The 13,403-nt window shown below is 43.8% G+C and overlaps 1 non-coding gene and 1 pseudogene across 1 annotated transcript; one reads left to right on the plus strand and one right to left on the minus strand.

The window, feature by feature from the left end:
• Positions 1 to 4,709: 4,709 nt before the first annotated feature.
• LOC124791182 lies at positions 4,710 to 4,826 on the minus strand (annotated as a pseudogene).
• Positions 4,827 to 12,975: 8,149 nt separating this feature from the next.
• Positions 12,976 to 13,059, plus strand: Trnas-gga. Its single transcript is given in 2 exon segments — positions 12,976 to 13,015; positions 13,025 to 13,059. It is a non-coding gene; the product is annotated as a tRNA-Ser (tRNA).
• Positions 13,060 to 13,403: the final 344 nt, after the last annotated feature.

Here is a 13,403-nt window from a genome sequence, read left to right on the forward strand (position 1 = left end):
TAGGTCTTGCGATGAAAAGAAATGGAACCCTGGACCATCACTTCTGGCGGATGACTGTTTGGTATACCGCCGCAGTCTTGCGTGTCTCCCAACACGTTTTCGCAGGTCATCGGCAGTTCACTTCGTAGCCAAACTCATCATTGAAGAGAGTTGTACTTCAGTCAACGGGATTGCAGGCCGAAGACATTCTGAAGACGCCCCAGACAGTGGTGGGGTACCAACCTGACTGTCATACGCCATATGACCCGACCACCATTAGCGATTGTCTTGGGGTGTCATTTCTTTTCACCTCAGGATCCCCTTGGTTGTCATACACGGCAACATAACAGCACACTGCAACGTTGAGGATATTCTACACCCCGTTCTATTGCCTTTCATGGCAAGCTATCCTGAAATTACATTTCAGCAAGATAATGCGTGCTTTCGTGCATCGCAAACCCTGCCTTGGCCAGAAAAATCGCCGAGTCTCCCCCAAAACGTGCACGTTTGGAGCATTAACTGCAGGGCCATCCAACTACTTCAAGAGTTTGACAATATAATGCGTCATTTGGACAAAATTTGCCATGCCCGAAGGGTACCATCCAGAAATTCTGTCTATCAGTACGATGCCTAGTAACTGCTTGCCGAGGGGCCAGACCTAGACCAACGCATGTTTGAATTGTTCAATTTGTGAAGCTTTTCCTCTACAATATATCATAATTTTTCTCCGAAATTATCATTGAACATGAACATGACAACCGATTTACGTCCAATTCAGATAATTCCTTCGTTGTGTGTCCTTTTTTGTATTAGGGCGTATTAGCATCTAAATGGATCGTAATTGTGGCCCTCACTATGGTGTGGAACGAGTCAGCTTTACAATTACAGTTCACACTTTCAGCACAAAATATGGCAACAGGCTGACAATTAAATAATCACTCAGACACACTCACACACACACACACACACACACACACACACACACACACACACACACACAGATTGTAGTGTTACACATTCTGAATTTTTTTTTCATTGGAAGAAGTTGTCACTTCTACTTTTTTTTGTTAACAAATTTTTGTACGACAGAGTGTATGGTCAAAGCTTTTCATGGCGTTCGTACTTAGTATGGTACCCGAAAAGCCGCACCATCTGTATTTTACGATATCTCTCATAAGTGTAGACTACATATGTTAACATCTACTGTTTTCTTTCTTCAGAAACCATAGTATCCATTTAGAAAACAGGGTTGCTCTGGGATGATGATTTAAACTTTAGGGCTCATGGACCACGGTTATGTAACTGATTGAGAAAAAAAACCCTTCTGCGGAAACTGCTTAGTCGAAAGTTACGAAGACAAATCGTAGTGGTATCGCCTTAGCAGTGAAATAGGAGACAAGTAATTGTGTGGACAAGGTCGTAAAACGGCATATTATTAGCGTAATTGCTGAAACTGTAGGGACGGCGGAAACAAGCAGAAAGGAGGCACACTTGAAGAAGGGTGGCAACAGCAAAATTTCAGTCTCACTGTAGGTATTTCTACGCTGACGTAGTCCTGACGTCAAGTACTGCTGTGCTGCACACTTCACTTTACTGCTCGTCTACCTCTGTCGGGTGCGTGACAGACAGAGGAGGCGTAATGGTTAACACACTGGACTCGCTTTCGGGTGGACGACGGTCCAAACCCGCGTCCGGCCATCCTGATTTAGGCTTTCCGTAATTACCCTAAATCGCTTCAGGCAAATGACGGGATGGTTCCTTTGGACGGCACGGCCGACTTCATTCCCCATCCTTCCATAATCAGATGGAACCGATTACCTCGCTGTTGGTGTCCTCCTCCAAGTCAACCAACCAACCAATCGAGTGCGTGCCTACTTCTGTTGGTGAAGGACGTTCACCAGTCGCTGAATGCTCAATAGTCGTGTATGGGGCCGTGAGGATTCCTATATTCCAGTTATAAAGAAATATCAACAAAGTTTGGTTTAAACAGTTTTATATTAAGCATATTGGTCAAAGTGGGCCCTTCCCTTCACTCCATTCCCACTATAATTCCATGTAGCACCACCTTTAGCTTTGTTACGTACCTCAGGTCGGCGAGGAAGAGAGTAAACAAGTTTCCTTATGTTTTTCATGTATAGCTGCAGCAACTCATTGGTAATTTGTTCCTCAAAGCTACCCAACTGCGGTGATGTTGATACCTACATGTCACCCATTGCTCCAAATAAACTCTGACATTCTTTGTGGGAGTAAGATCACGTGATTTAGCGGGCCACGTGATAGATGACATTTGGTGCCCTAGTGTGCGTCAAAGCAAGAACACACGCAGCCCAATGTTTGTAACGAGTGGCTCTCGGCGATGTAATTAATGAAGGTTATCGCGTTGGTCGATTGAGACATGTAAAATGAAGAAAAAGTTACGTGTGACTTATTGCGGCTCTACAATTTTAATTTCTAATGGTCACTGTACAAATGCAGGCAAATGCGTGCGCTCGCTGACTTGTTGACTTGAGGTGATGTGCATTATTATCGAATTTGTTATGTGAGGATTACTAATAAAGAGTCTGGTATAGAAAACTTTAAGGCGGTGCACCTTTAGAGGAAAAACTGTAATTATGATATGTGACACAAGGTGTCTTGAAAGAAAGCTTATATCTCAAGAGCTCTCTGCGAAAGCGCAGCACATCGTTGCTTGCTTGGCCTTAGGAATTCAGTCTATATGCAGCGCCTCTCGGAAGCGGACCACAAATTGTGTGTGCCCGAATTTCACAAAAACCTTGATTCGGCGACAGTAGCACGGAGGATAATTTGTAGTGATTGTGGACTGCAGGACTGCATAATGTAAATGGTGCTCCAAGTGTTCCCCTTATCCGGAAATGGATCGAAACGTTTGAAGAGACCCGTTAAACACTGGCCATACAGAAATACGGGTGAACAGGGTCATCAAGAGCGGACGAATCCGTGGAAAGAGTAAATCGGTCTGTTCGTAGCAATCCAACCTCTCCATTCGTAAGCGTGCAAGTTCCTTAAATGTGCATATATCATCACTGTACCGCACAGTTAAAAAATCCAACTGGTGAAAGAATTAAAGCCTCAAGATGTGAGGCATAGGCCGCAGTTCGTTTGTGATGTGACTGATTGTCCTCCATTTCACAGCATTTTGTTTTCTGATGAGTCTCAGTTTTATCTGAACGTTCACGTCAACTACAGTGCACTATAGTGCACCTAATAATAAACAGATGCATGAGAAACCGCATCATTCGCCAAAAGTTATTGTGTGGGCAGCGATATCGCCGCGTGGAGTAACAGGCCCGTAGTTTTTCGAGGACGAGAATGGCCGTGCAGTTACAGTGATATTGGAAGGTTATGTGACGATGGTAAATGACTTTTTGGTTCCTGAGTGGCAAAAAATTTCTGATTATAATCAAAGAAGATGTGTACGAACTTTCAGCACGCTAGAGTAACTTGCGGCAGCAAGTTCTGTTGCTCAGTAGAACGGAAAACCGGCTCAAGTTGCAAACATTTTATTTTTCATTCGATGATCAGTTTCGGGCCTAGAGATATTTTCAAGTCAACTCACAGGGCAGAAAACTAGATTTACACTCATGCACAACATAGTTATTATTAAGTTCTTAAGCACATGCCAAATATACAGAGCATATCGTTTTAAACTTACGTAACAAAGTCGAAAATGGCATTTCGCAATACGTCGAAAAATGTGTAATGTACATTGTAATGCGTACAGGTAACGGGCAGTTTACTCCTTCCTCTGTCGTAAGAAAACCTCGGGATTTCGTAATACATGCCGTTTGTGGCGATGCTGTGTACTATTGGTCAGTGATTTTAAGTATTTGACTCTTTTTGGTAAAGATTTTAAAAAGTATTTATTTTATTGAGTACTTGTACGGCTGTTGTGTGGATTTTGTATTCTTGATGACTGTAGAACGTTTTAATAAATAAAATGGTTTCCTTTAACCTGATGGGGCGCCCCCTTCCCGATGCTTCCTTACGACAGGTGAAGGAGTGAACTGCGAGATATATGTATGCACTGTAATGTGCATTACACTTTTTTCGACATCTTCGGAAATGACATTTCAGACTTTATTATGTACGTTTAAAACGACATGTTCTGTATGTGTCGTATATGCTTAAGAATTTGGTAATAAATGTATCATGCGTGAATGTAAATTTGGCTTACCGCCCTGTAGGTTGATTTGAAAATGGGTCTCGGCCCGAAACTAGTCATCGAATGAAAAACTAAATATTTGCAACTTGGACTGGTTTTTCTTTCTATTAAAGAAGAAGTTTTCAGTAAGATGAAGCCACAGCACACACATACAATGCGTCTATGCTGCAAGTTCGTGAAAGGTTTCCTGGTAGATCGTACTCCAGGAGGGACGAATATAAACTGGCTCCCACGCAGTCGAAATTTGAGCCCCGTGGATTTTTTCTTGTGAGGATGTGTCAGATGTAAAGCGTTTGTCAATAATCCGACATCTCTTGAGCAACTGAAAGCAAATATCAATAGCCAGGACTCCGTCTTCAGGCCACAAGTGGCCCATCGGGACCATCCGACCGCCGTGTCATCCTCAGTGGAGGATGCGGATAGGAGGGGCGTGTTGTCAGCACACCGCACTCCCGGTCGTCATGACGGTTTTCTTTGACCGGAGCCACTACTATTTGGTCGAGTAGCTCCTCAGTTAGCATCACGAGGCTGAGTGCACCCCGAAAAATGGCAACAGCGCATGGTGGCCTAAATAGCCACCCATCCAAGTGCCGCCACGCCCGACAGCGCTTAACTTCGGTGATCTGATGGGAACCGGTGAATCCACTGCGGCAAGGCCGTTGCCAAATATCAGTAGCCAAATGGCAGCGACCTCTGTGTCTACAATCTGAGACGTCATGCAAAATTTTGGTCATGGTCTAAATGAGTGCAGTAGGCACTCTGAGTTGCATTTAAATGGCGTTATCTTTCAAGAAGTAAATTCCTGAACTGTACAGTAAACTTTCCTTCGAGACATTCAGTGGAGTATTATATACTGCATTCTGCCACGGTCGGTCCCCGCTAGACCGCGGATTGTAGGTAAAAACCTATTTTGTTCCTGAGTTCCTATTTGCATAAAATTTTGTACTTATGCGTTTCATGACTATTTACACTTAATAGCGTTTATTCTATAGAACCTAAAAAAGCCTATTTCGACGTTAGTGCCTATTTTTGCCTATTTCGGCTTTAATATCCTAAAAAGTGCCTATTTAATCATATAAGACAGTGGCTTCAAGTTTTTCCACACTATACGACAGATGGAAAAAAAAATATTTTCTGCCCAGCGTGCAGCAAGGTGGCTAGTTGATATGCGCTCATGCTTCGTATTTGCCTAACACTTCGATCTTTTTTAATTTTTTTATATCGTTATCCCTGTTAATACCAAATACCCTTTATAGGTGTTTTATTATTCATATGTAAAAAATAGATCACGCATCTTTAGGTTAAATTGAAATCTGGTGAATTCTCTGAAAGAAACAAGTTCGGCAGTGATTTGTGTTACGCACTTGCGGCAGCAAACATCCCCTTTCGGAAACTAAAAAACCCTATTTTCAGAGGTTTTCTTGAGAAGTACTGCCATCAGTCTATTCCTGCAGAGTAAACTTTACGTAAGAATTATGTGGATTCAGCTTACAATGCTGCATTGCACAGAATCCGAGAAGATGTTGGAGAATCTTGTATATGGATTTCTGTGGATGAAACTACTGACAGTCTTGGCCGTTACATTGCAAACCTGATTATTGGCAAGCTAGATCCAGATGCTCCATCCAGGGCTCATTTGGCATACTCAAAACAGCTTACAAAAACTAACCAACAAACAATAGCACAGTTTGTGAACAATGGGCTTAAAGTGCTATACCCAAACGGAGTGGATGAGAATAAGGTACTTCTGGCCGTCACAGATGCTGCTGCATATATGATAGCAGCGCTTCAACTATTAAAAGTGTTCTACCCATTAATGCTGCACGTAACTTGTGTAGTGCATGGGATCAACCGCATAGCAGGGCAAGTAAGGCTACAATTTCCTAAAGTAAATAAAGTAATATCTATGGTGAAGAAAATTTTTGTTAAGGCACCATCCAGAATGCAGGCATTCAAAGAACAGCTTCCAGATGTCCCATTGCCGCCAGAGCCTGTTGTCACCCGCTGGGGCACGTGGCTGATAGAAACAGAATACTATAGTACGCATCTCTCAGCTGTCCAGAAGGTGGTTGAAACTATACCGGTGGATGCTGCATCCGTAACTGCAGCAATGGAGTTACTCAAAGATTCTTCTTTAAAACGGGACTTATCTTACACTAGGGCCCACTACACATTTATGGCAGGAATAATTTCACACTTAGAAGGCTCAGGGAGACCTATCTACGACAATATTTCTTTGCTTGAAGAAGTCAAAATGAAAATTAATGAAGCGCCATGTGAAGTAGGGGAAAAAGTACGGGCAAAAATGCAAACGGTTTTGCAGAAGAAAACTGGCCTGAAGGAGTTGTGTGCAGCTGCCAACATCATTAGTGGAAAATCCAGCACTCCTGACTGCAGCCTTCCTGTCCAACATGTACCGAAAATTAAGTACGTTCCTGTCACATCTGTTGATGCAGAACGTTCATTTTCAGCGTATAAATTGATTCTGACTGACTAGCGGCACAGTTTTTCACTAGAAAACCTAGAAACGATTTTGGTTATGTATTGTGAAGCCAATTATGGTCATCTTTTTTACGGAAATCTTTATCTTGCAGAAACTCAAAAATATTTGGAATTATATTCAACATTAATGTTGTAGATTGCTGTGCTCTGTAACTGTGTAAAAATTCATTCTCCTTGTTTTAATGACTAATGAGATGTTCATACTGTAAACACTGTGTATTTTAATTTATTTTTATTTTCTCTGCATCATTTTTATTAGAGCCTATTTTAGGTTTTATGTAACCTAAATGAACTACTGAAGGAGCCTATTTTAGGTGCCTAAAACACACTTTTTTACGACCTAAAAATCCGTGGTCTAGACTCCCCGCACGGAAATAAACTGCGCCCGCATAAAGGACGCAGGCAGACTGAGTCTGACTTCAAACAAAATCAGCATCTTGGACGTCGGAGTAATTCGATGAGACTGCGAAGCTGGGGGGAAGCAATAGCTTTTAGCTTTAATCAAAGACCACTGAGGTATTCAGACTGAGTGATGCTGGAAACCGGTGGGCTGCAGAGACAGGACGAGCCAGTGAGAGACGGAAGAGCGGAGCGGTTGCGTCGCTGAAAGGCGCATCGCCGGGCGGCTACGGTCTTTGCGCCGGGGAGACGAGGCCCTGCCCGCCGCCGCGGCGTCGCCTCTACACGAGCACGGCGCCTCGGCGCTGCTCCGGGTGAGAGGGACGCCGGAGGAAGGAAAGACTGCGCACGTTCCAAGCGCTGTTCGTTTTGTTTGCGGTAAGGTCTCCCGCAAATAGTCCGGGAAGTCGCTCTGTCCCCCGGGAAATCTATGACACAGCGCTTGCCGAGAGGCGATACGTATACGTGGCAGCGAGTCTGCGTGTTTATGTGTGTGCGCGACCATGTGCCTGTGTGAAGCACTGAGTGCCGCATACGAGACAGCATCCTCTCACCACAATTTCCATTTTCCATCTTTACAGAATTACGCCAACGGAGCAGGGATATCTTTCAGCGTCTGCTTGCAAATTCTTTCGAAGCGGAGAACGTTCCGAACGATGGGTCTTCCGGTACGGGTTCATCGTATTCTTTTCTGCGGTAACAGAAACTTAGGGCAGAGTTTTATGATTAACTTAATACATGTGAAAAATGATTACAGTTAATGAGAAACACGATGTATAAAATCTGAAGGCAATTGCAGGTAGCGGGTACGTAGATTGAATTTGCTATGTTATTCATTTTGTAGTGGGGATTAGTCCACGAGACAGCTACAATTCCTTTCCCGAATATTGTTTGTAGGCTTAAATTACTCGGAAAATGTCGGTTCATCAACTTGACCAGCGACATTCCTCAATTCCTCTTTCGAACAGGATATCCTAATCCATCCCTGTAACAAAGTTAATACATATCTTCAGGTTCATGTGTTGATCCTTTGCGATAATATTAACCAAGTCCAATACTTTCACAATGCATGTAATTACGATAAATTTAACAGATGTGCCTGACTGTGCTTGTTGACAGTGGTAGAATGTCATAGTACGATATACACAGCCTTTTACCGTAACGATGTTCCACAAGCTATACCACTGATTCAGGCATCATCTACAATGTGAAACATACGTCTTTACACAGTTCTCTCTTTGGCGGTTTGAATGTTATTTGACTTTCTTCTCAATATTTGAATGTATTAACTGTTATGAACTGAAAATTTAAATCATGGTGTTCCACTGGAACACACGACATTGCGTAACACGATACCCATATGCTTCATTTTATAATATAAGAAAATCTTGCGATTGCATAAAGAAGTTATGCAGCGTCAGTGGATTTTGTGATTCGGTGATAAAAGAAGCGGTAGAGATACGTCTGCACGAAAATTTAACTAAGCGAGACAGTGGTTACCATCGCAGGACAGCTTGGGATCCGGCAATAAGGGAAAATTCGGCATTAACGCTCCGCCGCGGCCGGCGCTGATATGAACAGACACCGGGAATCGACGCCCGCACTCGCGTGCCCCCTCCCTCCCCACACCACCGATGGCGCCAAGCACCCGGTACGATTCCGCTGGCACGTGATTGGTCGCCAGCCGAAATCTGATGGCGGTCCTGCGGCTACAAAGGCGCGCGGCAGGCAACATCCCGACACTTCGCCTGAAGATGATGGATACGCAATCCATTGAAACGCTGCAACTAGAAGACGACGCCACTCGGCTGATAACCCGTGATGATTTCATAGCTAAGAAAATCTTGTTAAAATTATTTTTATGTACATGTTACAGTTTTTAGCAGTTTTCTCATACTTTTTACAGCATTTAGAATGGAAACAAGCATTCTATAACCGTCAGTTTCCCAGATATAGAAGCCGCTATTTCTCACTGAAGTAGCTCCTCTCCTGTCACAACGAGGCTGAGTATACTCCTTCACAGTCGTCCCACCAAGAAAAAATTCTCTGGCAGTACTCGGAATTGAGTCCGGGTCCTCCACATGGTCGTTCCACATGCTCGTCAGTTACGGACACACATATACCTTCATCGCAGTGTTGCACACAGAACCGGTACTCGTTTAAGCGGGTGACGAGGTGCCGCTCCTGTCTAAAGTGTTTTCGTTGTGCACCCTACTGTCGGCGGGCCATTCTCTGTTCCTACGTCATAATGTAACGCAGCAGCAGTCGTCCAAAAACAGTCACCCTGTCCGTGTGTGTACTGGTCTTGCTGCTAAATAGTTCATTTCCTGATAAAGGTACGTCAATAGCTGTATTACTTTAACGACCCAGCAAACTCAGTATGTGTGTCCTCTCGGCGCTAGTAACGTGTTGCTGTTCAGATCCTGCCTAGCGTTGAGTATGGCCGTCCTGAGACCATCGATACTGTATTCACATGGCAGTCCAGCGATCCCGAATAATGCAAGTAAGAATATCGTAGAATAATACTCTCAGTCTGGATCTCGAAATCCAACACGTGCTGGTAGACATTACTTCCTTCTCTCACGAGGCGTAACACAACCTTCCCACAAATCACCCATATTTAGGTACGACTGCTTAAAGAGGGACATTGTATGATATTTTAAGGTATGCGCAAAATGTAGATCGCGCTTCTCTTGCTACACCGTGCGACTGCGCTGAGCTGCTGGTCGTTTCCATATCCAGACGTTTACTCACTTTATGTCAAGCTTACAGTTTCCAATAGCTTTGCGAGTTACAGAGATGTGTCTGAGAAAGCGCATATCAGCGTGCGTGTTTTACTTTTTCCATTCGTCTACTACTCTGCCCAGATTTCCAACGTCCCCTGTTACGTTCTTTGCTTGCAATATGCCACGCACAGACTCTTACTCTTATTTTCTTTTTTGTGTGCTCCATTGCATAAATACAAAGCCGAAATGTCTGGTCTATTTTACTGGTTTGAATCGTTTTTCTTCTTGACAGCACAATTCATTGCACGTGGTACGGTGCATACGCATGTTCCCATAAAATGTTTAATAACTGATATAGTGTAGGATTTCAGCAGGGATGGCATTAGAATATATTTGAACTACGTCGGTTTATCATGTACTAGCACTTTTGGCGAAACATGGTGACATTTTCACACGTTAGCCCCGTGTTTGTGTCATCGAGAACAACAGTTGTTCTGCTACAGGAAAAAATGGTGTTAGAAAAGATATTTAGTTGACTTCTGTGTTTCTGTAGTTAACAAGGACAACGCAACTCGTAATTTTGGTTTCATGAGCTTTTGTGAAAACTCAAAGGTGAAATTAATGTAGCAATCCATTTGAATGGCTGAGGCTGGTTTTTCACTGTGTAAATACGTTGTCCATGCAATGCTTGGGTTAACCACTTGCTACTTTTTCATGAGCTACACACAAATAAGAAATTCGTAGCAGAGTAATTCATACCCATAGCAATTTTGATGACAGTCTGACATTAGCACTTATAACAGCGGTGCACTAGAGAACGTTAATATACCATGAAGCTATCAGTGTTATCGGCACAGTCAAATACACAGAGTGGTTATAGTTAAACTTTCCCTATTTCGGCCAGTGGAGACAGAAAAGTATCTACCGTTCGCGTAGGAATGATTTGCGTGTACCGCAGGATCTGAGTTATTAGTAATGTTATTGCTATGACTTGCTGTTAGGCGGCGGTACCAGTACTGCCTTGTAGTGCTGAAAAGTAAGCATCAGTCTGTTTACAGTTCCATGCAGTGAACAAGGGTGTGGTCAAGGTGAGTAGGGCTTTACTCGTAAAGCTGTTTTATCGAAACAACAATAGTGTCGTTGTTCTGCACAAGTTCAGACGCAGTAAAGGAATACGGAGAGGTCCTCTTTCCGCGCTGGTGTTGAAGAACATGATTCGGAAGTGCGAATTTACTGAAGATTAGAGAATTGCATCTGGGAAAAGCCGACGACCAGTTGTGACACACATTGTTTCAGAGCAGATTCTTTAAGAGCTTACTGCTGATATTACTGAGAATTCTGAGCACAATCTTGTTTCAGATGTTCAAATGTGTGTGGATTCCTAACTGCTGAGGTCATCGGTCCCTAGACACACTACTTAAACTAGCTTACGCTAAGGACAACACACACACCCATGCCCGAGGGAGGACTCCAACCTGCGGTGGGGGGGGGGGGGGCCGCGCAGTTCGTGACATGGCTCCTCTAACCGCGCGGCCACATTGTTCGATTTTGGAGCAGTCCATGAGGTGTGTCACGTCAGCTGAACAATCCGCGGTCAACCATTCGAAAACTGCTGCCGACCATTGGTATCTATAGTGCGGTTCCACAGTGTCATGGGTTTAGATCTTGGTACCGCGCACCGCGGATTTGCAATACACGCCAGACGGCATGGACGTAGAAGATCCCTAGAGGTCTCTGCACAATCGCGCCTTAAGCCGTGGCGCCGCGCGCCACCTTGCTCACGTTTAATGTGAGGGCGCCACAGTGGAACACGTGGTCCCAACGGCCAATAGCGGCGCCCTCGATCATGTATTTAAGCTCCTGTCTCTCGCTCAGCCAGTGAGTGTAATCGTTGCGTGCGTCTTGACATATCGCCTCGACAACAGATAGCGTGTTTACCGTTCTTTGTTTCCATTACTAGTGGACGTCTTGGATCCGTTTGGTTGTCTCTGTCACCCCATTGCTTCTTGCGTGTCGTCGTCGTAAGGTCTCTCTCGATCGTCCGTTGTTGTTTCGTGTCCGTACTTTCCGTTCGTTTGTTTGTTCGCAGGCCGCTCTCCGCTTGGTCTCGGCAGTCATACTACACACTTCTCACCTGGAACGTAAACATGGTACGCAATTAACGAATGTTACACTCTCATAAGAAAATTAAAATGTGTTTTTTTTCAATGGTTTATTCATTATTTCCCTTCCTCATGCCATTGCAAATATTTCCGCAAAGTTTCATTCCATTACTATCACTCGTTCCACATGGGAGCCTTTTGAAGTAGCGGAAGTTCAATTATAACCATCCTGTATTTTATTATTGACAGAGTGAGCGGTAATGCTGTAAACAGACCGGCTATGCATCCATTCGTAGCCAGACAGCATTTTCAAACGCTAAGAACAGGAAATGTAGCAGTACCCGTAAGCTTTGCACAAAGGAGAATACGCTTACACTGATGACTCTGTAGCTATCTCAATACGGCTTCTTCCAGTGGAACTGGAAATTCAGTAGACCTATAAATACACAAAATAGAAACCTGGCTATAGCTATGAGAAGGAAGAGGTAATGCACACAGAATATGGAAAATAACTTTCTTCATAATTTTGTACACATAAGATCTAGAAGAAATAAGTGAAAATACTTCTGTCGGTGTTCACTGGCCCATTCCGACACTCGTCTGCTTGAAAAAAGCCTTTATGAACAATCACTGTGAAGGTCCGTACGTGGGTCGCATGTATATAGAACGTGTACAATATGAGACAAAGGAAGCCTCGGCGAAGACCTACGACACCTGAGAGACGGCTCCAAAGGAAAGTAGTACTCAGGACAACAGAACGCCCATGCAATGAAAGGGTAGAGATGGGTGATCCGCTTCTGAACTACTTCCAAGGAACAGACCCTTCTAAGGAGTGAGTGATCAGTGACTCGCAAAAAACGGAGCGTTATCTCCTCTGATCCGAAATGTTTCTGTGGAGACGTTAGTGAGCTGAATGAAGATCCTGCGTCAGGCTGCTGCAACAGTGCCCCAAGTCACATACTAAACACTGATGTATGGAAACCCAAGAAACAACAATTTCATATACGACACTTGCGATCTGTCAAGTCAGGAAACGCCGTATAAAAACTACCAAAGATACAGCAGATGCACATCACGCAGGCCGGCCTGTGTAGCCGAGCGGTTCTAGGCGCTATAGTCTGGAACCGCGCGACCACTACGGTCGCAGGTTCGAATCCTGCCTCGGGCATGGATGTGTGTGATGTCCTTAGGTTAGTTAGGTTTAAGTAGTTCTAAGTTTTAGGGGACTGATGACCACAGCAGTTAAGTCCCATAGTGCTCAGAGCCATTTGTACCACATCATGCTGGATTTTCATAATTCTTTCACTCTACGCTAAATATTAGCCCTAGAGAAAAAAATTAGCAGTACTTCTTTTTGTAGGACACTTAATGTAGTTTAGTTTTGTACTGGGATACTTTTTCGGTAGAAGCCGTAATTTTCATGTTATTCAAGAAAAAGGCTAATTGCTTTTAAATGTATCCCCACCCCAACAATCATCCCTCAACAGTCATTATTTCTAATATATCGTTGTT

Source organism: Schistocerca piceifrons, chromosome 3, assembly GCF_021461385.2.
Source record: "Schistocerca piceifrons isolate TAMUIC-IGC-003096 chromosome 3, iqSchPice1.1, whole genome shotgun sequence".
Classification (NCBI taxonomy): domain Eukaryota; kingdom Metazoa; phylum Arthropoda; class Insecta; order Orthoptera; family Acrididae; genus Schistocerca; species Schistocerca piceifrons.